This window comes from Erinaceus europaeus, chromosome 5, assembly GCF_950295315.1.
Source record: "Erinaceus europaeus chromosome 5, mEriEur2.1, whole genome shotgun sequence".
NCBI classification, from domain to species: domain Eukaryota; kingdom Metazoa; phylum Chordata; class Mammalia; order Eulipotyphla; family Erinaceidae; genus Erinaceus; species Erinaceus europaeus.
The window spans coordinates 15,084,773-15,109,228 of record NC_080166.1 but is presented as its reverse complement, the minus strand read 5'-3'; the positions used below and the strand labels follow the sequence as shown (position 1 = coordinate 15,109,228).

General features: G+C 42.9%; 1 long non-coding RNA gene across 1 annotated transcript in view; it reads right to left on the bottom strand.

Annotated features, from left to right (window-relative positions):
• LOC132538590 (uncharacterized) overlaps positions 1–24,456 on the bottom strand; it is a 313,644-nt gene that overhangs the window by 546 nt on the left and 288,642 nt on the right. The gene's annotated exons all lie outside the window — the stretch shown is intronic.

Sequence of the window (24,456 nt, the reverse complement as noted above, 5' to 3'; positions counted from 1 at the left end):
AGAGTTAACATACAAAGCCAAACAAATTGTTGAACGTGTGACTTTCTTGGGCATCTTCTGCCATGGGAATGACTCTATACACCTGACCTTTCAAGCCCCAGTCCTCTCAGCATCCTCACACCCAGGCAAGGCCGTTCCCAGTTGCAGCAAATCCCACCCACCCACTCTCCCTGACTTTTTTGGTCTTTAAGTGCTTTCAAATAGAAAGGGTGACACCCCCAGCCCCAGCCCCCCCCCCCCCCCGGCCACTTTTGATTGACAAGGGAGGCCCAGGGGATGCTGTGTCCTCTGAGGATCTTCTAGTCCCTCTCAGTGCTCAGGTGCTGCTACAGGCACATCTGCCCAGCAGCTGGCAAGAGCAGCTGCCCTGGTTCTTCGTCACCGGGAGCGCATTTCTGTTTGTCCCATCTATTTATTTCTTTGTGCTTCTAGGCCTTTATGGCAGGAGAGCTGCTGAGGTTAAGTCTAGGTGTGTAATTGTGCAGGTTGTGTATGAGACAGCCCACCAGCGTCTGTGTGCTCCCCAAAAGGCACAGCAGACCTGCAAGTGTGTGAATACAGCTTACTCCAAGATGTAAGACCACTGGAAGAGGAAGCCCATGCGTGGGGCTCATTGGCACGCCTTAGGACTAGGAGTTATAATCTTGGTCAAAGACAGATGTGAAGGAGCCCCCCTTGAGCTCCCATTCCATTTTCTAGGTTCCTCATTCCTGTAAAATCAGGATGCCCCAAACAGTGCTAGTTTCCACCTCATTATAATTTGCTTTTTGTGAGTAAAAATGTGACCTCCCCTGAATCATTTTCAGGCCAAGCCCCTCCCTTGTCTACATACCAACTCCTTTCTCAAAGGGCCACCGGGAAAAACCAGATCCTTGACATCTCCCCAACCAAGCACATGGAAGCAAGCTTCCACACACCACCACCCCCCACCCCCCGTGGACAACTGCACTCCCACTGTAGGCTTCCTGTGTTCCTTGTGTCATGATGGGAAGGGGAATAGTGCAAGATGGCGTCCACCCGGGATTTTATCTCTGTGTTGTATCCAAGGAAACAACCTCCTTTTGAATCATTGTTTCCATGGACTAATATGTACAAGTGAATCTATGTGCCACATTGAGCACCATGAAAGGGACTGAGGGTAACATCCTTCCTGCTCTGTGACTTGGGGCCCTGCATAGAGTCTGAGAAACGGAGAGTCCCAGAGGAATGTCCCTAATTCTCAGCACTTGGGTTTTCTCAGTGAGCGGAATTAATTCGCCTGGAATGAGGTAGGATGTCTTAACGGACTCCTTCAGTTGGAAATGGGGTGTCCATCTATCCAAGGCCTTTGCAACATGAGACAAAGCCAACTTTCACACTGTCTGTGGTTCCCACTTATTCTTCCCCTCTAGTCTTCTCTTCCTGCCCCCCCTCCACCTCCCGTTTCCCTTTGCGGTAGAGATCCATGTGAGAAGCTTATTGGGTCTCCGCTTGGCAGAATTCTAAAGACCAGGCAAGAGGTCTCAAAAGGAGAGTCATCTCCTGTAAAACTGCTTCTTTTCTGCCTCTGCTCATTGAAATGCTCAGTGTTCTTTTTAAAAAAAAAAAAAAAATTAATGTTCAAATTGCTGCGTTGCTGTATGACTCTAGAAAGCCTTAATTTACTACCACCGAGAAATAAAGCAATATGTTGGTAACTGGACTGCGTGTCATTTATACCCACCCTCACCAGAAGAATACAGTGTCCATGGGGACACTTCATGTGAGCAAGACACTTGTGTTGGAGTGGAGAGAAAAATCAAGTCTCTGTACTTGCTAAAAACAAAAACAAAACGGCAGACATGGTGCCGGGCAGTGGTGTATCTGAGTGAATACACATGCTAGAACCCAGGTTCAAGTCCCCTGTCTCCACCTGCAGGGGGGAAGCTTCACAAGTGGTGAAGCAGGACTGCAGGTGTCTCTCTCTCTAGCTCCCCTGTCCCCTTTCAATTTTTGTCATATCAAAAAAGAAAAGAGAAAGGAAGGAAGAAAGAAAGAAATTAGTTTCTAGGGGCCAGGCAGTGGTGCACCTGGTTAAGCACACACATTGCAGTGCACAAGAACCTGGGTTCAAACCTCTGGTCCCCACCTGCAGGGGAAAAGCTTCACAAGTGGTGAAGCAGGGCTGCAGGTATCTGTCTCTTTCCCTCTCTGCCTCCCCCTCACCTCTCAATTTCTCTCTGTCTCTATCCAATAATTAAAATAAGTAAATAATAATATTTTTAAAAGAATTTATGAAATATCACAGCCAAGAGCAATAACTGCAGTCTGCAGCCACTGAGCCCCAGCAATAACCCTGGTGACAATAAAAACCGTTTTAAGAATAGCAGTCGCATCCATGATTTTGGCATTGCCTTTGGGTCGGTGACTTGAACTTAAACTCGGCAGGTAAAATGAAAAGTCAGTCCCTTCACAGTGAGTTCAGGTTTCCCATTTCATAACCCAAATCCTTGAAGTTATTTGTCTTTTGGAATTCATATTATATTCTATGTTTTCAAGAGCCATCTTTGGTGTATCTTGCCAAACCCCTGGCAGAGTGTAGGACAGCAGCCCTTAGTCAAGCAGGGTAATATTTCTGTAGCAATACATGCGAGTGGTGACACCATGGTGACCCTTTCAGGGATGAAAGGGTCAGTTCATGGCTCACCCTGCAGAGAGCACACACTACTATGTGAGGACCTGGGTTCAAGACTCCAGATTCCCACCTGCAGGGGCGACTTCATGAACAGTGGAGTAGTGCTGCAAGTGTTCCTCTTCCCTGTCTCTCTTGCTTCTCACCATCTGTTGGAGAAAAAAAAAAAAAAGGCCACTGGTAATGATGGAGCCTTGCAGATGCCAAGCCAAGCCCCAGAGGTATTCCTGGTGGGGAAAGGGGAAAAAAATGTTAAGGACTATAATCCTCAAATAAAACTATCAGTAACAATATATAGTCTCAGGGGCCAGGTGGTGGTGCACCTGGTTGAGCGCACATGTTACAATGCGCAAGGACCCAGGTTCGAGCCCCCAGTTCCCACCTGCAGGGGGAAAGCTTCACAAGTGGTGAAGCAGTGCTGCAGGTGTCTCTGTCTCTCACCTTTTCTATCCCTCCCTTCCCTCTCAACTTCTGACTGTCTCTATCCATTAAATAAATAAAGATAATAATAAAAAAACAATATATAGTCTCCATGCAGGCCAGTTATTACCATCAAACTAATTTGGGCCAAAGCAGACACATACAAATTGTTTGAAAACATGCTTTAGAAAAGTAATTTGGGGGTTTCAGAATTTGGGATCATTAAGCCAGGGACCTGCCTACATATCACCTTGCACTGGTCACAAGCCTTGTGGAAATAGTCAAAGTGATACAGTCCGTCGGTTATTATCAGAATACTGCAAACTAGAAAGAGAGTGTGACAGATGTGATCTAGAAGGAAAAAGAGTATCAGTCACTGGGGAAAAAGTGTCGACTCTCATAACCCTTAAACTTTGAGATCTGAGAATTCAAAATAACCTCAATCAGGTTCTGAGAGTTGAGAGCTGAAGAGGCAGCTACTTTCCATGTTTTGTCTTCAACCCTCTTCCCTCAACAACTCTCATGTTAACCACCAAAACTTAAGTGCCTGGGGCATTCAAACATTTGAGGTAGCCCCAGGCAACTGCTGTCAAGGTTCCAGTAGTAAATAAATGCATTTGCTTTTGAGGTTCAATTCCTTCTATAATGGGGTTTGCTAAGAATTAGACCAAAAAACAAAAATCTTCAAGATGACTGTCCATAAATTGACATCATGAAATTGCTGAAACAAAATGTTTTAAGGAAGAAAAGAAATGCACCACAAAATTTGCTTACCACGTGTAAATTTTCAGTGTTACCAAAAGGTGCACGTGTGTTCAATAGCTGACAATCATGACTAGAAAGAAATCAAGTTGAAGAATGCTGAATGGACCGAAAAAGAGGAAGAAAGAATATTGAGGGACTAGGTGAATGATGCAGTGGAAAAAAACAAAGTCACTTTTCCATGTGTATTGTGTTAGCCAAACAGCTTCTTCTCTGCTGCATATGCCAGGAGGGGTCCTTAATGACGCAGAGAAAGAGGTGCAGGGGGTAGTGAAATGCCTGCCCTCACGTGTCAGCAGGGGCTGCTGATGCTCCCATTAAAACTGCCCTCAGTGTTTCTCTGAAGAGCAAGGCAGGTGAGTCTCAGCTGGGGAAAGATGGACGGGGAAGGAAGAAGAAACCTCACAGATGCTCAGACTGGAGACATCTGACCCAGGCAGATGTCTTTCCTCTTGATGTGCAGTGTTATGTCTGAAAGCCACGCGTCCATGGTGTAGAGTTATCTTGTTTCCTCTCAGCTCAGATGACATGTATTTTATGTCACATAAAGTGAAAGAATGTCTCCATGTGGTAGCTGGATGCTGTCACAATTCCTGCCTGTCATCAGCTTGGCTGTGCCATCTTCCCCTGCACTGTCTTAGGTTAATGTCTGTTTTGTGGACCACCCAGAAAGTCTGCCCTTACGTTCCTTATTGTTATTCTAACGGTAATCACCAGCAACACTCAGGCATCAAAGGGTGGCCTTGAAGGTTCATTTAAAATGTAAAAAAAGCAACAACAAAGTACCCCTTGATCTAAATATTTCTACATTTGTCAATTCAGTATTGGGCAATGTTTCTCCTTGCAGCCAAGAAGCTACTGAATTTTATAGCAATGAGATCCATTTGTCTGAATCCTGGCCTTGGCCAAGTGATGCTCTCACAGACTGGAGACTGGATGTTTCTTTCAGTCATTGTTCATGAACAAAGAATGTTCAGGGAGAGCGCCAGGCACTGGCTTTGAGGGAGAGGTGCTACTCGTTAGTTCCCAACTCCTTTCTCAGTGGTTTGTTACAAAGCCCTAGGATAGGTTCCAGGTGAGTGAAATGTATCCCATCCCCTAAAGAAGTTCAGATGAGAGGCCGGGTAATTGTGCACCCAGTTAAGCACATAGTACAAGTGTGAGGACCCATACAAGGATCCAGGTTCGAACCCCCCCCACTCTCCACCTACAGGGGAGATGCTTCATAGGCAGTGACACAGGTCTGCAGGTGTTCCTCTTTCCCCTCTCTCAATTTCTCTCTCTTCTATCCAATAAAAATGGAAAAAATGGCAACCAGGAGCAGTGGATTTGTAGTGCTGGCAATGAGCTCCGATAACCCTGAAAACAGGAGAAAGAAAGAAAGAAAGAAAGAAAGAAAGAAAGAAAGAAAGAAAGAAAGAAAGAAAGAAAGAAAGAGAGAGAGAAAGAGGAAGGGGGAAGAAGGCAGGAAAGGAAGGAAGGAAGGAAGGAAGGAAGGAAGGAAGGAAGGAAGGAAGGAAGGAAGGAGGGAGGGAGGAGTTCAGATTAAATCACTAGAAAATCCTGCAATGATCTGGAAGGAGAGACAAAACAACTTAAAAAGTGAGTGGTGGAGGCTGGGCAGTGGCACATCAGTTTAACTGCACATAGTAGGAAGTGCAAGGACCTGCTCAGGGATCCGGGTTCGAGACCAAACTCCCTGTAGAAAGAACACTTCACAAGCAGTGAAGCAGGTCTGCAGGTATCTGTTTTTCTCTACCCCCTCTACCTCCCCCTCTCTCAATTTCTCTCTGTCTTATCTGAAAAAATGGCCACCAGGAGCAGTGGATTCATAGTGGCACAACAAGCTATAAAAGTAACCCAGAGGCATAAATAAATAAACAAATAGTGGTGGGGGTTGGGTAGTGACAAACCCAGTTAAGCGTGCACCTTACCATGCTCATGGGCCCAGATTCAAGTTCTCACTCTCTACAAGGGGAAGCTTCTTAATTTTTAAAATACTATTATGTGTTTATTTTCCCTTTTGTTGCCCTTGTTTGATTATTGTTGTTGTTGTTGTTATTGTTGTTGTTATTGATGTCATTGTTAGGACAGAGAAATGGAGAGAGGAGGGAAAGACAGAGGGGGAGAGAAAGACAGACACCTGCAGACATGCTTCACCGCCGTGAAGTGATCTCCCTGCAGGTGGGGAGCCGGGGACTCAAACCGGGATGCTTACGCTGGTCCTTGCTCTTCACACCACGTGCACTTAACCCGCTGCCCTACCTCCCGACCCCCAAGAAGAAGCTTCTTAAGTGGTGAAGCAAGTCAGTAGGTGTCTCTCTTTCACTCCCTTTCAATTTCTTTCTGTCTTATTAAATAAAATAAAGAGTTAAGGAGAAGAGGAGGAGGTAGAGGAGGAAGAAAATGGCTACCACAGGGAACAGTGTACTTGCAGTGCCTGAACCGAGCCTAAGTGATAACTGGGGACAATTAAAAAATAATAATAATGGCAATTTGATTTCATTCATTTCACTAGTATTCACTGATATCCTAATAGGTGACTAGCATTTTCATGACACAGAAAGCCTTGTGCAGAGGGGGTTTATTAAAGAAATAATGTTCAATCCCATATGAGCATAGCCACAGGACCTGGGACTCCTCTGAAGAGAGATCTTTGAGCTGGACCCTTTTATTGCCATCTTCATCCAAACCATCATCTTATTCCACCACTGGGACTTAGATTTCCAACCTCTCCTTGGCAATCCCCCTCCCCCTGTCTGAATTCTCAAATCTGCTGTGATGATTCACTTTGTACTGCCCCTTGCTTTTATTTATTTATTTATTTATCTTAGATCTTTGGGCTGGAACTGCTGTGTCAGACAACCTGAGCACTGAACATTCAAAACAACACTTAATAAGGTCTAATAATAATAATAATAATAATACCTAGGAAGGTAGCTGAAGTAACATCTCTCTTCTTTAGGTTGATATTATATATTAACTCTACTGACTCCAGGTTACTTTTGTCATTGTCTTGAGTTAGTCATATTGAAGTAGCAGGCTTAATTCTTATTTATTTTTTCCTCCAGGGTTATTTCTGGGGCTCGGTGCCTGCACCACAAATCTACTGCTGCTGGAGGCTTCCCCCCCCCCTTTGTTGCCCTTGTTGTTTTATCATTGTAATGTTATTATTATTATTGTTATTGATGTTATTGTTGGATAGGACAGAGAGAGGGGAAGTCAGCAAGGGGGAGAGAAAGATAGACACCTGCAGACCTGCTTCACCCCTTGTGAGGCGACCTCCCTGCAAGTGTGTATTTGGGGGCTTGAACCGGGATCCTTATGCTGGTCCTTGTGCTTTGTGCCATGTGTGCTTAACCTGCTGCACTACCTCCTGGCCCCCAGCAAGCTTAGTTTTAGTCTAAGTCACTCTATAGATTAATCCATAGATCTTAACTCTTCTCTGTCACACACACACACACACACACACACACACACACACACACACTTAAAAAAAAAATCTGTGAAAACAACCCTGAAACTCCATCATTCCTTGTCCAGATGAGCCTCTTTCTCCCAAAACGCATTTGCAGTAAGAACTGAAACATATCCAGATACCCGCCCACTATGATCCCTCCAGCTCTAACTCAGGAAGGTGGTCAGAGCCCTTTTCCACAGTAACTCTTGTTTTCAGTTTTTCTTTTCTGTTTTTTTTTTCCCCACTTAAGCTGGGTGCTTTTTGATGGGAGTGGCTAGGATAATTTGAGACAATTCAATTTACTTTTACTCAAATTTGCCTCTGTTCATAATTTAAAAAGAAAAACCTAGGTTGCCCATGTAATAGTAAGTAGTCACTAAAGTCCAAGAAATGAGGACTGTGCAAGTTCATTGAGGGTGGGAGTCTTGGAAACCTCAGATGCCATCAGGGTTATGAATTTGAAGCTATCTGCTCACAGTGACCATGAAGTGCGAGAGAGATAGGAGGCCTTCTAATCCTGTTTCTCTGAGGTCAGTCTTCATAGTTGGGTTTTGTTGTTGTTGTTGTTGTTTAAAGCCCTGAGTACTCTCAAAGCAGAGTCGGCTCATTAAGCCCATTTTCAGAAAGGGAGAGGAAAGTTAGAAGAGAAAGGGTTTCTCATTATAAATATTAATCAGTGATTGGGAATTCTTTTTTTTTTTTCCCTCCAGTAAGCTTCCTCTATAAGTGAAACCTTAAAAAAAAAAAAAAAAATAGATAAAGCCTTTCAACTTTCCCATCAGGGACATCTCTTCCATGAGTGTTTACATTTAGAATTTAAACACACTCATCTTGGTCTTTTTCATTTAGGAGAAAGTAGATAAGAGGACAAAACTGTCCTTGCTAATAAATAACCTTGTCTGCTTTTATCACAGTCTTCCTCTTGGAGCTGGACACCAAGGCCCACATAATTAATTACCTTTGTGCAGTGTGACATCTTCCAGAATAACAGCTCAGATTCACTGGATTTCAAGACCTTATGCCACAACTGCGCCCTGAAAAGTTTTTAAAAAATGTGAGTTCATTGTGCTTCTCTGCCACTTAGTAAGACACCCACACACACACACACACACAAAAAAAAAAAACCACAAAAACATAATTTTAGCCAGTGTGAACTTTGCAGTCAGTGGCAAAACCAATGAGGGAGAACTCGGACTATTTTTCATAGTTCTCATTATAAACACTGGGACCAGAGTGTGACTTGTGACTTAGTGGATCTGTGTGAAGACATCCCTGCAGGGAAAAGCTCTCCAATCTTGATGGAGTGCCGAGACTCCAGAGGGTTCTTCTCTTTGTTCAAACATAGAAAGAGAGAGAGAGGGAAAGGGTGGGGGGGGGGGAGGAGGAGGAGGAGGAGGCGGAGGAGGAAGAAAATGTGAGAGAGAGAGAGAGGGAGGGAGGAAGGGAGGGAGAGAGAGAGAGAAAGGAGAGAGAAATAGAGGAAAGAAACAGAGAAAGATGTAAAGAGAAGAGAGAGAGGAGAGAGAGAGAGATATGATAGATGCACTGGAAGGCTGAAGACCAAAAGTCTGTGAGTTTAAAGAAAAATGGGGTGGGGGGTGGGCAGTGGTGCACCCAGTTAAGCGCATATGGTACTAAGCCCCTGACTTCCCACCTGCAGGGCAGCCACTTCACAAGCAGTGAAGCAGGTCTGCAGGCGTCTTTCTCTCTACTCTCTATCTCCCCCTTTTCTCTCAATTTTTCTCTGTCCTATCCAATAAAAAAGCTGTCAGGAGCAGTGGATTCTGCACCAAACCCCAGCAATAACCCTGGAGGCAAAAACAAAAAACAAACCTCTCGCTCACAAAATGAAAACCACTCTCTCTGTATCTCTGAGCTGGCGCTGCCTCACCACTGCCATTACCTAGGGGCTCCTACGGGTAATGTTTCTTCTAAAAATACCACAAGAGGAACGCAAGAAGAAACAAAATACAAACGCTGCCAAGGGAACAGGTATCCCTCTATCCCTCTTCCTTTCAAAACAGTGCTTAATCTCATGTGGGAAAAAAAAAAAAAAAGGTAAAAGGTGCTGGTGTTGTGATTCCTCCTGTCTTTCCACAAAGCAAAGTCTGACACTCCCAGGTCTCTGTTGAGGGTGTGGATTAACTTTACTGGCTCTCAATTGCATGGTCTTGTGGCCTCAGGGGTCTGATTCCTGATTCTTCACAACCAATAGCTTGGATGGCCAGCAAAGAAAGTAACCTTTCTTTATCAGATGCTTTGGAATAATGCAAAGTATTAGTGGCAGCAGTTTCAAGTTCTTCTCCTGACCTCAGGCAGAACCCAACACTCGGCCTTGAAGGCAGTTGGAATCCAAGGAAGGACTTGGAAAAATTCCCTTCAAAAAATATCCTTTGACTGGAACTCAGAGGGGGCATGACTGTTACTTAGGGTGGTAGCAGATAAAAAGTTTCACTGATTGTTTTTTTCCTTAGGTCACTTCCACATTTTTCTTTAATTGGGGGGATTAATAGTTGAAAGTCTGGGGATATATTCTAAGGAACCCAACACACCCATCCAAAAAGATTTATGTATACCTATGTTCATAGCAGCACAATTTGTAATAGCCAAAAACTTGGAAGCAACCCACATGTCTAACAACAGATGAGTGGCTGAGCAAGTTGTGGTCTATATATACAAAATGAAATACTACTTGGCTATTAAAAATAGGGATTTCACCGTTTTCAGCTGATCTTGGATGGAGCTTGCAGAAATCATGTTAAGTGAAATAAGTCAGAAACAAAAGGATGAATATGGGATGATCTCACTCTCAGGCAGAAGTTGAAAAACAAGATCAGAAAGAAAACACTAAGCAGAACTTGGACTGGAGTTGGTATATTGCACCAAAGTAAAAGACTCGGGTGGGTGAGAGGGAGAGTACAGGTCCTGGAAAAGGATAACAGAGGAACTAGTGGGGGGTGTATTGTTATGTAGAAAACAGAAATGTTTTACATGTACAAAGTATTGTATTCACTGTCCACTATAAAACATTAATCCCCCAAGAAAGAAATTAAAAAACACATAGTTGACAGTCAAGAGTCAACACTATTGTTAGTACATGTGTAAAATTTCTCAGTTTTCTGTGTAATACTCTAACCTCCCCCATCTCGGTCCTTTTCCAACCATCATCTACCAGGTCATGAAAGTGCCTCTGACCCCAGAGTCTTAAACTCAGGACCTTGAGCATGGTAATGTGTATGCTTAATTGCCTGTGCCACCACCTGGGTCCCAGAAGAAGTATATTTGTAATAAAATTAAAGAACCTACATTTAATAAATTTGGACAGTTGTTACTTTTGTTCAGAGCCCTCAAATTTCATTCTTTCTTTATTCAAAGATTAAGAGTTACCTTTAGCTTTTAGAGAAAGGTCACATTTGATCAAATTAACCACTAGATTCACATTTACCAGTCTACAAGTGGTGATTTATTTATTTATCTATTTATTTATTTATTTGCCACCAGGGTTGCTGCTGGGGTTTGGTATTAGCACTATGAATCTACTGCTCCTGGCTGTCATTTTTTTTTTCTTTTCTTTTTTCCTCCTACTTTTATTTGTTTTTAATTAGATAGGGTAGAGAGAAATTGAGAAGGTAGGGGAGACATCGATCCATCAATTGATAGATACTTGCAGACCTATTTCCCCTCTCGTGACGTGTTCCCCCTGCAGGTAGGGATTTGGGGAGGGGGGAACACAAACCCCGGCCCTTGTGCTTAACCAGGTGCACTATTTCCCAGACCCTGATGTTTTGTTTCTATCACTGATTTTTTTTCTTGATGTTTACTTGAAGATGTTCCTCCATCCCTCAGAATTTCTGCCCACTTATCTGAATGGTGTTGCTTTTGTACCATTAGAATGGAAAGCTTTGTCTCCGTGAGAATCCAGGAGCCCTGTCTCAGTGGTTAGCAAAGGTCAGCAACGTCTCTTGAAAATGGTTGTTATACCAGGGGTAAGCCCCACTCCAGTGAATGAGAGCCAATGGTTTCAAAAGGCTCCTAGAGAAAAGTTGCAAGTTCTTTGTGACTATTTGCTTCCTGTAGACACCACCAGAGGAGCTACAGATGGGAGGTGGAATGACCAAATCTATCATTTAAACATAGTCAGCAATTAGCTGGAAATTCGAATAGCCATATTTGGATAACATTGAGTTTTATTGCAGGGGGTGCTACAGCCGCAGTTGAAAAGTCCATTTCCCTGTGTCATGTTAATAGCTGTTGGTCTGTTTAATTATTTGAGTATTGACTGTTTAATAGAGCTGACCTGGCTAGTGCACCTGCTTTGTCCTTCAGGTGAGTCAAGTTCAGATTCCAGCACAGCCCCTGTCACACTGGAGTAAGCTTCCATGTTGTGATATCTTTCCCTCCGTCCCTCTGTCCCTCCTTCCTTTTTTTTTTTTTTACCAGAGCACTGCTCAGCTTTGGCTTATGGTGGTGAGGAAGATTGAATCTGGGACTTTGGAGCCGCTGAGTCTTTTTACATAACCGTTATGCTATCTACCTCCACCCCTTTCTCTCTTTCTCCATCTTTCTATCTGAAAGGGTGGACCTGAGGCCCCAGTGATGACAAAGTTTTTTTTTTTTAACTTGAGTTTTGATGGATGCTATCCACATTTGTGATGGGGTAGAAGAGCCCTGGATAGTATTAGTTTTATTCCAAGATGTCATTAGTATGTTAATACACTGGAACCACCTTCAAGTGACTACCCAGCAGTATCCAACTTCAGAAGGACTGAAGTAGGATTATCCACTGTTGTATGCTTTACATTGGGTTGTTCTAGCTCTCCCCCTGCCAAGAAAATTGGATCAGTCCTGCTAGTTTCGCGGGCCCGCTTGGCCCTGCCCCAAGGAACCCCGAGAGGGTTCCAGAGTTCCAGAGTTCCAGAGTTGGAGAGTGCTTGGCGCCGTCGCGGGGGAAAGAGGCAACAGAGTTCTGTTTGGTGATTAGTTTGTCTTAGTTTATGAATCGTTGTTCCTGAATAAAGAAATACAGCTTCCCTGCCCAGCCGTATGTCTCTGGTCGTCTCTGTTACCCGCCCGTGAAGCTAGCCCGGCCAGCTAGAGCCACCGAATTTTAACAACAGTCCACATCTGGATGCCTAATCTTCTAGAAAACCACATCTAGCCATCATCCTACTGACTCACAGAGTCACAACTCTTAGAAGAGCAGAATGACTTGGGGGGATCCTTCCCGACCTTCCTGAAACCTCTCCCCAGCACTCCCACTTGAAGGCAGAGTACAGCCGAGAGACCAAATGTGCTGCGTTCATTCTCTGTTTCTTAACAGTTTCCAAATCGCCTGGATTTACCTTGGCCCAGCACTTGCGATGTCTCCAGGGGACTTCCTGCTCTGTCTGCATGCATTCTGATGCTGGCCGAACACAGGAGTCCAACTGCAGGATGATATTACACTAGACTAGAACCTCACCTCACAGGCCTCCAAATAACAAGCACAGAAACAAAAACCCATTCAGCCCCTGGAACTCACTGGATAGAAAGAGAAGACCACGTCTCTAACAGTTTAACTTTGTTTATTATCTTTTTAAAAAAACATTTGTGTGTGTGTGTGATTTTTTAAAAAATTATTTATTCCCTTTTGGTGCCTTTTTTTATTGTTGTAGTTGTTACTGTTGGGTAGGACAGAGAGAAATGGAGAGAGGAGGGGAAGAAAGAGAGGGGGAGACAAAGACAGACACCTGCAGACGTGCTTCACCGCCTGTGAAGCGATTCCTCTGCAGGTAGGGACTGGGGGCTTGAACCGGGATCCTTACACCGGTCCTTGCGCTTTGTGCCATATGTGCTTAACCCACTGTGTTACCGCCCAACTCTCACATTTTAATTTATCATGGCATGGTCAAGTCTGGTCAAGTTAACATATTATCATTACTTTTTTTTTTATTGCCACCAGGGTATTGCTGGGGGTCAATACCTAAGTGACAAATCCTAGTGACCATTTTTCTTTTTCTTTTTTTTTTTTATCTTATTCCTTTCATTTTTCTACTTGTTGAGGACAGACAGAAATTGAGAGGGGGAGAGGGAGGTAGAGAGGGAGAAAGAGAGACACCTGCAGACCTGCTTCACTGAATGTGAAACCTCACTCCTGCAGGTGGAGAGCAGGGATTCGAACCTGGGTCCTCACACATTATAATGTACACTTAAAGGGGTATGCCACCACTTGGCCCCCAAATTAACTAATGATTGAGAGAGATTTACCAATTAGCCCATATTTTGTCTCCTATTTCTGCCACTGAGTGTCTTGCAAGAATGGCTTGTTTTCTGTATGAGAGGCTATGACCATGACAGCGGATAAGGAGCCTAACTCCTTGAAGCATTACTGCTTTTCATCTTTTTAAGGTAGGATGGCTTTGTATAAAATAAGAGCATATAGATAGACAGATGATAGACAAATAGATAATAGACAGTAGATTATGTAAGATGGATGGATAGATTATGAATGGACAGGTGATAGTGTGGAAAGACAGACAGATGTGATAGATGCCTGATAATATATGCATTCGATAGAGAACTCAGGGTTGATACTATCTCATAAAAGTTTCTGATGTTCCTGAGGTCCCTACTAGCTCCGTTTTCTATTTAGCTTTCTGAAATACATTATCTTCAAGACCCAGGACAAAACATCAGTGGAACCACATCTGTCAAACATACTGACTGTCATGTCAGTCTTCCAGTTTTATCAAAATCATTCTAAATCTTGCCAGCCCGCCCGGTTCAACAGAGTAAAAGAATAGCGATAGTCTACTAGTGCTGGAACAAAGACAAAAAAGACGTTTGACTGGGCCAATAAAATTGAAAACACTGCAGGAGGGAGTCGAAGTATTAAGTAATCCAAATAAGTGAGGCTGCAGACAGGTCTAGACCACCTATCCCCCCCTCCCACACCCAGCTCACTTCCAGTTAGTGAGACTGGAGATGAAGGTATTTGTTGATGGCATCTAAAAGTCTTTCCTTGGCCAAACACAATATTTACTCCAATGTGGTGGTTGAGAGTTGTATCTTTTATAGTGTTTTTTAAATTCCTTGGTCATATTTATTTTTTTTCTGCAAACACATAGCAGAATGAATGCCATTAGTAATCAGTTATAGTAGTATTCTAGAGAAAAGGATTTAGTTTTTCAAAAAAGCAGATCTAAATCTTTTGCATGTGCTGTCTCTTAGCTCTTTCTTTTTTCATAAAACAGTTTGGCTAGGAATCAATGAAATTAGGATTGAATTGGAGTCGGGTGGTAGAGCAAGGCATCGAGTACTAAGTCTCCAGTCCACACCTGCGGGGCGAAGGCTTCGTGAATGGTGGAGCAGGGCTGCAGGTGTCTCTCTGTCTCTCTCCCTCTCAGTCTCCCTCTTCCCCTCGATTTCTGGCTGTTTCTATCCAATAAATAAATAGAGATAGTAAAAATTAACAAGGGTTGGGAAGATATCAAAGTGATTCTGCAAAAGCTGCTCTGGGATCCAGGTTCAGTTCTCAACATCATTAGAAGCAGAGTTGAGCAGTAGACTGGTGAATAAATAAATATACAAATTAATACAAATAAACGACTGACTATAGAGCTGGAGACATAAAGTGCTATAAAAATGTCAAAGAGATATTTGGTCTAGGGTCTGAGAGACATCTTACTGGGCAGGGCGCCTGCCTTGCCATGTGTGAGGCCCAGCACCACCTGGGGGACTTCAACACAGAGAGAAACCTCCATGCTGTGGAGTCCCCTGTCTCCCCCTCCACAACCACCCCCCTCGTACCTGCCTCTCCTTCTGTTTTTGTCTCTCTGCCTGACTGGAAAGAAGTCAGCTTAGAGTCCTATGCAAGGATGTGGTTCAAACAATAAGAAAAACAAAACAAGCAAGGAATGAAAGAACAGTAACATTTGTTAGTGTAGGCCCACACTATTATTATTATTATTATTATTTCAGAATTAAGTGTATTTGTAAAGGTGGCACCAAAGAATAAACCCATATGCTCTCATCGGAGCAGAGAGCATATGTTACCAGGTGCAAGGATCTGGGTCCAAGCCTCTGCCTTCGACATGTAGGAGGGAAGCTTCAAGTGGTGGAACAGGGCTGCTGGTCTCTGTCTATTGTCTGTCTATTTACTTCTCACTTTTTCTGAGAAAGAAACGAAAAAGGGGGAGGAGATGGTTGCTGGGAATGGTGGAGACACCAAGCCCCAGTGATAACCTTGCTGCCAAAAAAAAAAAAAGAGAAAGAGAGAAAGAAAGAAAGGAGGAGAGAGAGAGAGAGAGAGAGAGGAGAGAGAGAGAAAGGGAGGGTTTTATGCCTTCCTGAAATATGTTCTAGAGCAAGTCTTCCATGGGTTGTCATACTGTAACCCAAGTTTTTTTTTTTTTTTTCCTTACCACAGCACTGCTCAGCTCTGGCTTATGGTGGTACAGGGGATTGAACCTGGGACTTCAGAGCCTCAAGCATGAGAGTCTCTTTCCATAACCATCATGCTATCTATGCCCGCCCTGTAGCCCAAGCTTTTTATCTCACAGGACTTGGGCGCAGTTAACCATGAGGTTCTGACTCAGGGTCTCCCAGGAAGTGATCAGTCCAGACTGTAGTTATCAGCAGACTTGGCAGGCTAGAGAATCTGCTTCCAACTTCCCTCAGTGGCTACTGGAAGGAAGCCCTGCCCTATAGGTCCCTCCACTGAGCTGTTTGTAATATGGTAGCAGGATTCTGAGAGTGGGGGACACAGGAAGCTGATAAGAGATAGGAAGCAGGAAACCACATGTCTTCAATGACCTTGTGTTGGAAAAAGCTGGAGGTTATTTCTGCTGTGTCTGTGGGTCAGAAACAGCTGTCCTGTTACAATATGGCAGAGAACTACAAGAGGTGTAAATTCCAGGAACCTGGGAATTGTGGGAGAGGGGCTACATCAAATATGTAGCATCTCCCTACCTATCCCCTATCTCCTGTTGTTATTGTCACTAGGACTTAACAGATCCAGGCAGAGTTTTACAGATAGAGAGAGAAAAAGACAGAGAAAGAGGGAGAGATACTTTCCCACTGAAGCTTTCGCTACTGCCACCATACTCCCAGGTGGTATACCAGGGGTTAGAACCTGGCCACAGAATGACTTTTTATGACAGAGATTATTTGGCTGATTAAAAAAAAAAAAGCTTATAAGACATGAGATAAGTGAACACGTAAGTCTAAAGATGAGATGAAAAATGGCAAAAATACATATTAAGCAATTACAACAAGAAATGGTGGTAATTTTAATAGCAAAATGGCTTTAATAGCAAAAAAAAGATTGGATAAACAGGAATATGTTATTGTGAGGTCAAAAAAAGACCATTTCTACTCTTATATTGATTGATGGGGGAGAGAGATGTGTGGGGAGAGAGATGTGGAGGGAAGGAGAAGAGAGGAGAAGAGAGGGAGAGAGAGAGAGAGAGAGAGAGACTATAGCACTAAAACTGTCTTCAGTTCTGTGAGTCTAGACTTGAACCTGGGTCTTCGAGCACTTAGCAAAGCAGCACGCTATCCAAGCGAGCTATTGCGCTGGCCTCAGTGCTACTGTTACCTCACTTTGCTACAGCAGCCCCTGGAAGCTGATGGAGAAGGTGCAGTATCGGACTCATAGACGCATCCCGTGCTTGAGATCCATGCAATTTTTGACTCCTTGGTCATATTGACCAAGATTGTTTCTTTTGAACCAAGGAGAAACAGGAAGAGGACTGAAGAAAAAAAAAATCTTCTGCATTTTCCTTTGAAAAGTCATTTAGTTTCTTTTTCTGCAGTTGTGCCTAAGATCTTGTGAATAAGCTTTGCTGTAATGTAGTAGTTTACACAGTGTCTCCAAATTCTATCACAAGGAAAAAGGAGTTTTCTTAGGATTTCATTTCTCCCAAGATAGGTGTTCAACAAAATGTTCCCCTTATAACATGGAAGTTAGCTCTAAGGTAGTTTCTATTGTAAATAGTCACTCTCATCAGACCCATTTGAAGACACTGGCTGTTTTGTGGCCCCTTGTGCCTTCTTCAACAGCAACCGACAATCTCAATTCACACAGGTCTCTGCAAAGTGTCTCCCATGGTCTGGTTCTCAGCGGACTTAGTTCTAGGGATAAATTCTCTTCTGCAAGCAAACTTCCCTGCTTTCTTTTTCTTTTCTTTTTTTTTTTTTGCATGAAAGGTACTGTATTTCAATATGCAACATTTATACAAACAGAAATCAAACACCACAGTAAACTAATGTCAGGAGCATAACATTCTTTTTGTATTGCATTAGGAATGATTAAACTTCTTAATCATAAATGAACTGTTGGAATACAGTGATAAGACAACTAATATCCAAATTAAAAATAAAATAAAGTAAAATAAATGTATGACAGGTAACATGTTCAGATATGAAGATGATGATCTCCTTGCAACTCCACAATGCCAAAGACTGAAATGTCTGACACCTGGTCTTTCTTTCAATAGTCCATGAAGATTATCTATGTGTGTTTGTTTCCTGCTTTCAAGAAATTCAGAAATCAATGAAAGGCCAAGTAATAATTCTGAGCTCTTTAAACATATTTCACTTCTATGAATCTCATATGATTATTCTTATTTTTTTTATTCTCCTTTTGTGTTTTCACTGGCTAGGATACCTGCTTGACACATGCATGGTCCAAACCTGAGGACCAACTGGAAAGCATTACAGAAGCTAAGGAAACTCCAATGATGTGTTGTCTCTCTATTCATTTTTATTTTACTTGAAGTTTATTAGTGATTTACAAGATCATGAGATTACAGGGTATGTGAAAAACCAATGTGAACATTTCTTTCAAATGCGAAATATTCTGACTAGCTAACTACCAGGGTGGGCGGGGCTCACAGATGCCAGAAATCAGGCTGATTAGGCAGCCAGTTTCTAGGGTGGGCAGGGGCCCCAGGTAGGAAGAATCAACCTGATGAGGCTGGTTAGCTAACTGGTTAGCTAGCTGCCAGGGTGAGTGGGGCCCACAGGTTAAAAAAAAAAAGAAAAAGTGAAGTGGGAATGGGAAAAAAAAGAATCTCAACCTATTTCTAAGACTGCGGGAGAACTATAGTGGCTGTCTCTGGGGGTGGGCATAGGAACACAGACCTTTGGTGATGGGAGTGGTGAAAAATTTAAAAAATTATAGTTCTATACTATGCTTACCACCCAAGTTTTTTGCCCCCACCCTCCCAGAGATAACTATCATAGTTTTCACATCTTAGAGATTTCTTCTCTTTCTTCACCTTCTTCCCATTCTTTTAATTCTCCCCCTCCTCCTCTTCTAGCAAGTTCATGTGTGTTTCAATTCTCTAGATTCCACATATGAATGAAATGAAATCCAGTAGTTATCTTCCACATCTTTTTTTTTTTTTTTTTTTAACCAGAGCACTAATCAGCTCTGGTGGTGCAGGGGATTGAACCAGGAGCCTCAGGCATGACAATCTGTTTACACAACCATATGCTCTCTATCCTCACCCTTCTTCCAAATCTTTATTTGCTTCATTAAGCTTAATCACCTCCAGTTTCAGAGTAGTGAAATGACTCATACATGAGGACCCAAGATAATAATAAAAATAAAGTCACCTATCACTCCCAGTATTTTTATGGCAGTCAGGATTTATATTCCAAATAAACATAAAGTTTTGACAGTTTCTGCCAAGAGCAAATGATTCTTGACTGGGGCTCCAAAGATTAAATGATATAAGCAGGAACACTCAGCCCCAAGGTCACTGCAGACAGTGAAGGACTCTTAACTGATCCCTCCAGGATTTTGAGAAAGATGCCATCTTTTATGTGTTCTTTCTTGAAAAATCATTGAACCAATAGGAGGTGATTCCAATTTGTTCTTCCTCCAACTCAACTTACATACTGCTTGTTATATTCTGACATGCCTCCCCTTCAAAAAAAAAAAAATCCGTATGGTAAAGTCCTAAACCTTAGTAACTCAAAATATGACTGCATTTGTGATTTGTGATAGAGTCTTTACAAAAGTGCTTAAGTCAAAATGAGTTCCTAAGACTGAACTCTTGTATAATATGACTGGGCCTTAGACATGGTTACCCGTTGCTACAACCCTCTAAATAAATCAGGAAAGCATTAAAATAAACAATGACTAGAGAAAATAAAATGAAAGGAGGAGGAGGAGAAGGAGAAAGAGAAGGATGAGGAGAAGGAGGAAGAGGTGATGGAGAAAGAGGAGAAGGAAGTGGAGAAAGAGGAGGAGGAGAAAGAGGAAGAGGAGGAGGAGGAGGAGAAAGAAGATGAGAAGGGGAAGGAGAAGGAGGAAGAGGAGGAAGAGGAGGAGAAGGAGGAAAAGAAGAAAAATCAAATGAAGGCACAAGAGGCCAGCTTCAAACTAAGGAAATGGGTCTCAGATAAAGCAGCTCTGTGGATATACTTATCTGGTACTTTTCCGAGCCTGAGAAAAATTAACTCGTGATGTTGGAGTCACCCATCCTATAGTACTCTGTTGTGGAAGTCCTGGAAGACAAATGTATCATTTTCTTCTCCCACAAGAGAATAAAAACTAAAGTGCTCAATATTGTCACAACTGGAGTCAAACCATAATTGGTTTGTTGGTGTGAAATCATGCGGAGGTTAAACTTACGGAACAGACGGCAGAAGCCACTCATACTAGACAGATATCTGTGAAAACCCAATTGAGCTCGAAAAGTATTCATGACATGGTGAGACTATCAAACTGCTCCTCTGAATTTTACTCAGGGAAGGTGATTTTAATAGTGGGGAGAAGAATCGAAGATAGTTGCCACTACCATTTCCAACGATGATTTGGGTTATAAAAGCACCAATGGACTTGGACTCAGACACACCCTCTCTGTGCTTTACTAGCTGTATGACCTTGGGTAGGCTACTTTAATTTTCTTATCTAGACTTTAATTTCTCATGTGGGAATCTGACCCTGGCCTCATCTTCAGGTTTCAGAGCAAGATGAGAGGTAATAGATGAAAATTCTTTCTTTGTCTTGGATAGAGATTAGCCAGAAAGAGGATGAATATGGGATGATCTCACTCAGGGACAGAAATTGAGAAATAAGAACAGAAAGGGGAAACACAAAGTGGAATTTGGGTTGGGTTCGGTATATTGCACCAAAGAAAAGGACTCTGAGTCGGGGGGCAGGGAGAGGGAGAGGGAGTGCTTCAGGTCCTGGTGCCCGGTGGTGGAGGAGGACGTAGGCTGGGGGCAGAGCGTTGCACAAAAACTGAAATGTTTTACACATGTGCCAACAACTGTATGTACTGTAAATCATTAATACTCCTAATAAAAAGTATTATATAGAAATAAAATAAGTGGATGGAATTGGAGAATACTGTGATTAGTGAAGCCAGTGAGGAGGTGGAGAACAACTCTAGAATGGTTTCACTTATGTGCAGAATATAGAGAATTGAACATATAAATGTAGGGGGAGTTAACCTGTATCTAAGACTATGAGACAACTATAATGCTTGTTATCTATGGGGGTCGGGAAAGGGACATAGACTTTGGTGACAGGACTGGTGAGGGAAAAAAACTATACTGTAAACCATTAATCCCTCAATAAAAAATAAAATAAATAAGAAGTTTGAGATTAACTACTTGAAAAACAAAAATTTAAAGAAGCATTTTTGGGGGGAAAGAAATGAAAGAAAATTCTTTATTAGTTTAAAGACCAGAAAAGTATAAATAGCATGTAATTTACAGTATACAAGGATTCAGGAGACAAATCTGGAAAAATCTTGCATCTGTTTTCAATCACCATAATCTCTCCCTTTGCCGGCAGGAGCAGAAGTGAGAACTGGAAAACCCACTCTCTAAAACATGGTAGGTCCCCCTGGTGTCAGTCTGTCCCCTGGACCTCAGGCATACAATTTCTGTGCTCTAGCAGGTTGAGCTCTCTCCCCAGCACACAGTCTGTCATTTTGCGGGATCCAAAACTCACCTTAGTAACACAAGATACCTTTGCTGTTTTCGTGCTTCAGGAGACTCGGGGTTTTGAGTTCAATGACATAAATGGATCAGAGACCAAATCCATATTTACTATGAATCACAGTATCCCAGCACCACCCCTATGACTCCCCATTGTTTTTTGTTTTTTTTTCAGCCAGAGACCAAAACAGATCAGAAGAGGACTTGGAGTCCAGCATTAGAAGCTGAAAATATTGCAGTGCTTGGTGCTCAGTCTTCCTGCTCTCTACCACTAGGCTTCCTGTAACACAACAGAGCTTAGTTAGGAGCTGCTATCTTTGAGTAGGAAAGTGGTAGGATACTAATGTCAAGGAACTCAGCGGTAGCTCAAGAAGGCTGGGGTTGAGGTGGGTAAAATGAGAAAGGAAGTTTGTTACGTGCAGGTCAAGAGTTCAGATCTCTCTGAGAACTCCAGCCTCGAACTCAGGGACGGTACAAGCTTATACAGGGGGCACAGCAAAAAGCATCATTACTGAAGTAGAGGCTGCAAGGCTAAGGGGTGGGATTTGAACCCACTGCTCAGGGTCTGGCTGCCTTAGTTACCGTCATCATTCCTGCACAGCTGTGTCTGGGAAAGTTTAGCCTAAGCAGAAGACACACCAGTTGGGGGGTGTGTGTGCCTTTTAGGAGGGCAGAAGCTAGCCAGAGCTACAGAAAGAAGCTGATGTGACAAGCAATTAAAGATAAATATGGCAGTAACCTTGGTTACTAAAGACACAGGTTGGCACATTTGCTTATTCTATATCAAACATCTTGCTTTCTTGGCCCTCTGCTCTGAGTTGGGGCCTTTTTGGTTAAAGTTCAGTCTCACCTTCATCATTTCAATTTTTGCTTCCAGGGTTATCACTGGGCCTTGGTGCCTACACTACGAATCCACTGCTCCTGGAGGTCATTTTTCCCATTTTTGTTGCCCTTGCTGTTACTTTCACCATTGTTATTGCTGCTGTTGGGTAGGACAGAAAGAAATGGAGAGAGGAGGGGAAGATACAGAGGGGGAGAGAAAGACAACTGCAGGCCTGTTTTACCACCTGTGAAGTGACTCCCCTGCAGGTGGGGAGCCGGGGGCTCAAGCCAGGATCCTCATGCCGGTCCTTGTGCTTGGCACCTGTGCACTTAACCCGCTGCACTACCACTGGGTCCCCCTTTCTACAGTTTTAACCCTTTATTCTCAGGTATTCTGTTCTGTGTTGAGGCCTTCTTACAAACACACCACAATCATATTATAAGCACATATTCTGAGGCTAAAATTTTGGAAATTCTCTATCACTAACCTGGAACAAAAGACCAAGGAGAAAGAGAGAGAGAGAGAGAGAGAGAGAGAGGTGTAGAACTGCTTTACAACTTGTGTAGTTTTCTTCCTGTAGTGGGAACTGGGGCCTTGAACCTAGGTCCTTGTGCATAGTAACATATGTGCTCTCTATGGAGTACCACCTCCTAGCCCCTAATCTTCAGATTTTGATGAAGCCTGAGAATTTGCCTCTCTCCCAAGTTTTGAGCAATTATCTGATATTGCTACTTTGGAGATCACACACTGAGAACTACTGTCAGGGAACATTAATGCTGTCAAATATTTGATCTAGCAAACTCCTTCCTTCTGAATGGTACAAGACCCTAGTTAAAGCACATTCACTTATTTATGATTTAGTTCAATGAATGTATCAGAATAGATCATCAAAATTGCATGTGCTAAGATTATTTTGTAAATTTTTTTTTTTTTTTATTGCCACCAGGGGTGACACTGGGGCCCAGTACTGGCACCAGGAATTCACCACTCCTGTTAGGAATTTTGTTTCCTTTTTGTTATTTCTATTTTTATTTGACAGGACAAAGAGAAAGGGAGAGGGAGGACATGGACCTGCTTCCCCTTGCAGCCAGGGAACAGGGACTCAAACCCGGGTCCTTGACCAGGGTAATGTGTGCGCTCAGCCAGGTGAACCTCCCCAGCACCTCACCCCCTTCTACACTGATTCCTTTGAGCCTGAAATCCAGCAGGAAAAGGAAGGAAGGAAGGAAGGAAGGAAGGAAGGAAGGAAGGAAGGAAGGAAGGAAGGAAGAAAGAATAGGGAGAAGAAATTCAACACAGGGCTGCAGATTTGATCTCCTCTGAAATCCCCACCTAATCATGCCCAAGTGCAGGTTATCAATTACAGCTTTTTTCATGTCTATTGTTTGTTTACACACCCAAACTGAAAAGCTGGGGTACACTGTGTTTCTTGGCATTTGAAAAGATGCAAAGCAGATGGTACAATCAAGGGCCTAGAGGCCCTTTCTTCACTTTCTGCAAAGTGCCAGCTGTAAGGACTTGTGATACTAGGGAGAAAGCAAAATCTCATCCCCTTGATAGAAACTGAAAATCCGGGGATTCCGGAAGATGGCAGAATGAGAAGCTGCTAGTGGCTTGAGCTCCGACCACATCTACTGGAAACGGTAGGATTTTTTGCCTGTAGTAGGCCAGTCAATAAGGGGTCCTAGCGGTGACACCAAGGAGGTGACTGTAACTCAGTTTGGGGTAGAAAATAGAGTAAAAAGAAAGAGAAAAAATTTTTTTCTTTTAAATTATTATTCCCGAAGCACACCCCCCCCCATAACCGGTCCCTGGGGACCAGAGATCTGTTCCTAGCAGGCTCCCCTGCTAAGCTTCTTTCTTTACCAAGATTCCTATCCCACCAGGGGGTGCCATTCATTCTAATTCTATTCCCTTCTGAAACCTTTAGCCTTTTTTCTTTCTAAGTAGCCAATCAGCTGCCTATGCTCAGGGGGCCTGAGGCAATCTGAAGCCATCCAAGCTGAAGACAGAACAGGGTTTTTTACTCTGTTCTATTTTATTATCAATACAAGATAAACACGTACCCCTTTCTCCCTCTCCTTCAGGTTGACCAGAATTAACTCAGTGTATTTTCCATTGATAGGGGACTGGGTGTCTTATTCACTGCTAAAATAACTTACTTCACTTTTCCAACCGCCCCTACCCATTCTCTCCCTCCCCCCCGCATAGCTAATTAAATAATAATAAATAAATAAATAAATAAATGAAAAACTCTTTCCTTTCACTGCTCTTCTTTTTCTTATCTTTTTCTTTTTTCTCTCTTTTTTCTTCTTTTTCTCATTCTTGTCATCCTTTCTTCCTCCTTCAGCTTTCTGAATTCACTGATACACATTTGGGAATTATTTTGGGGAATAAATC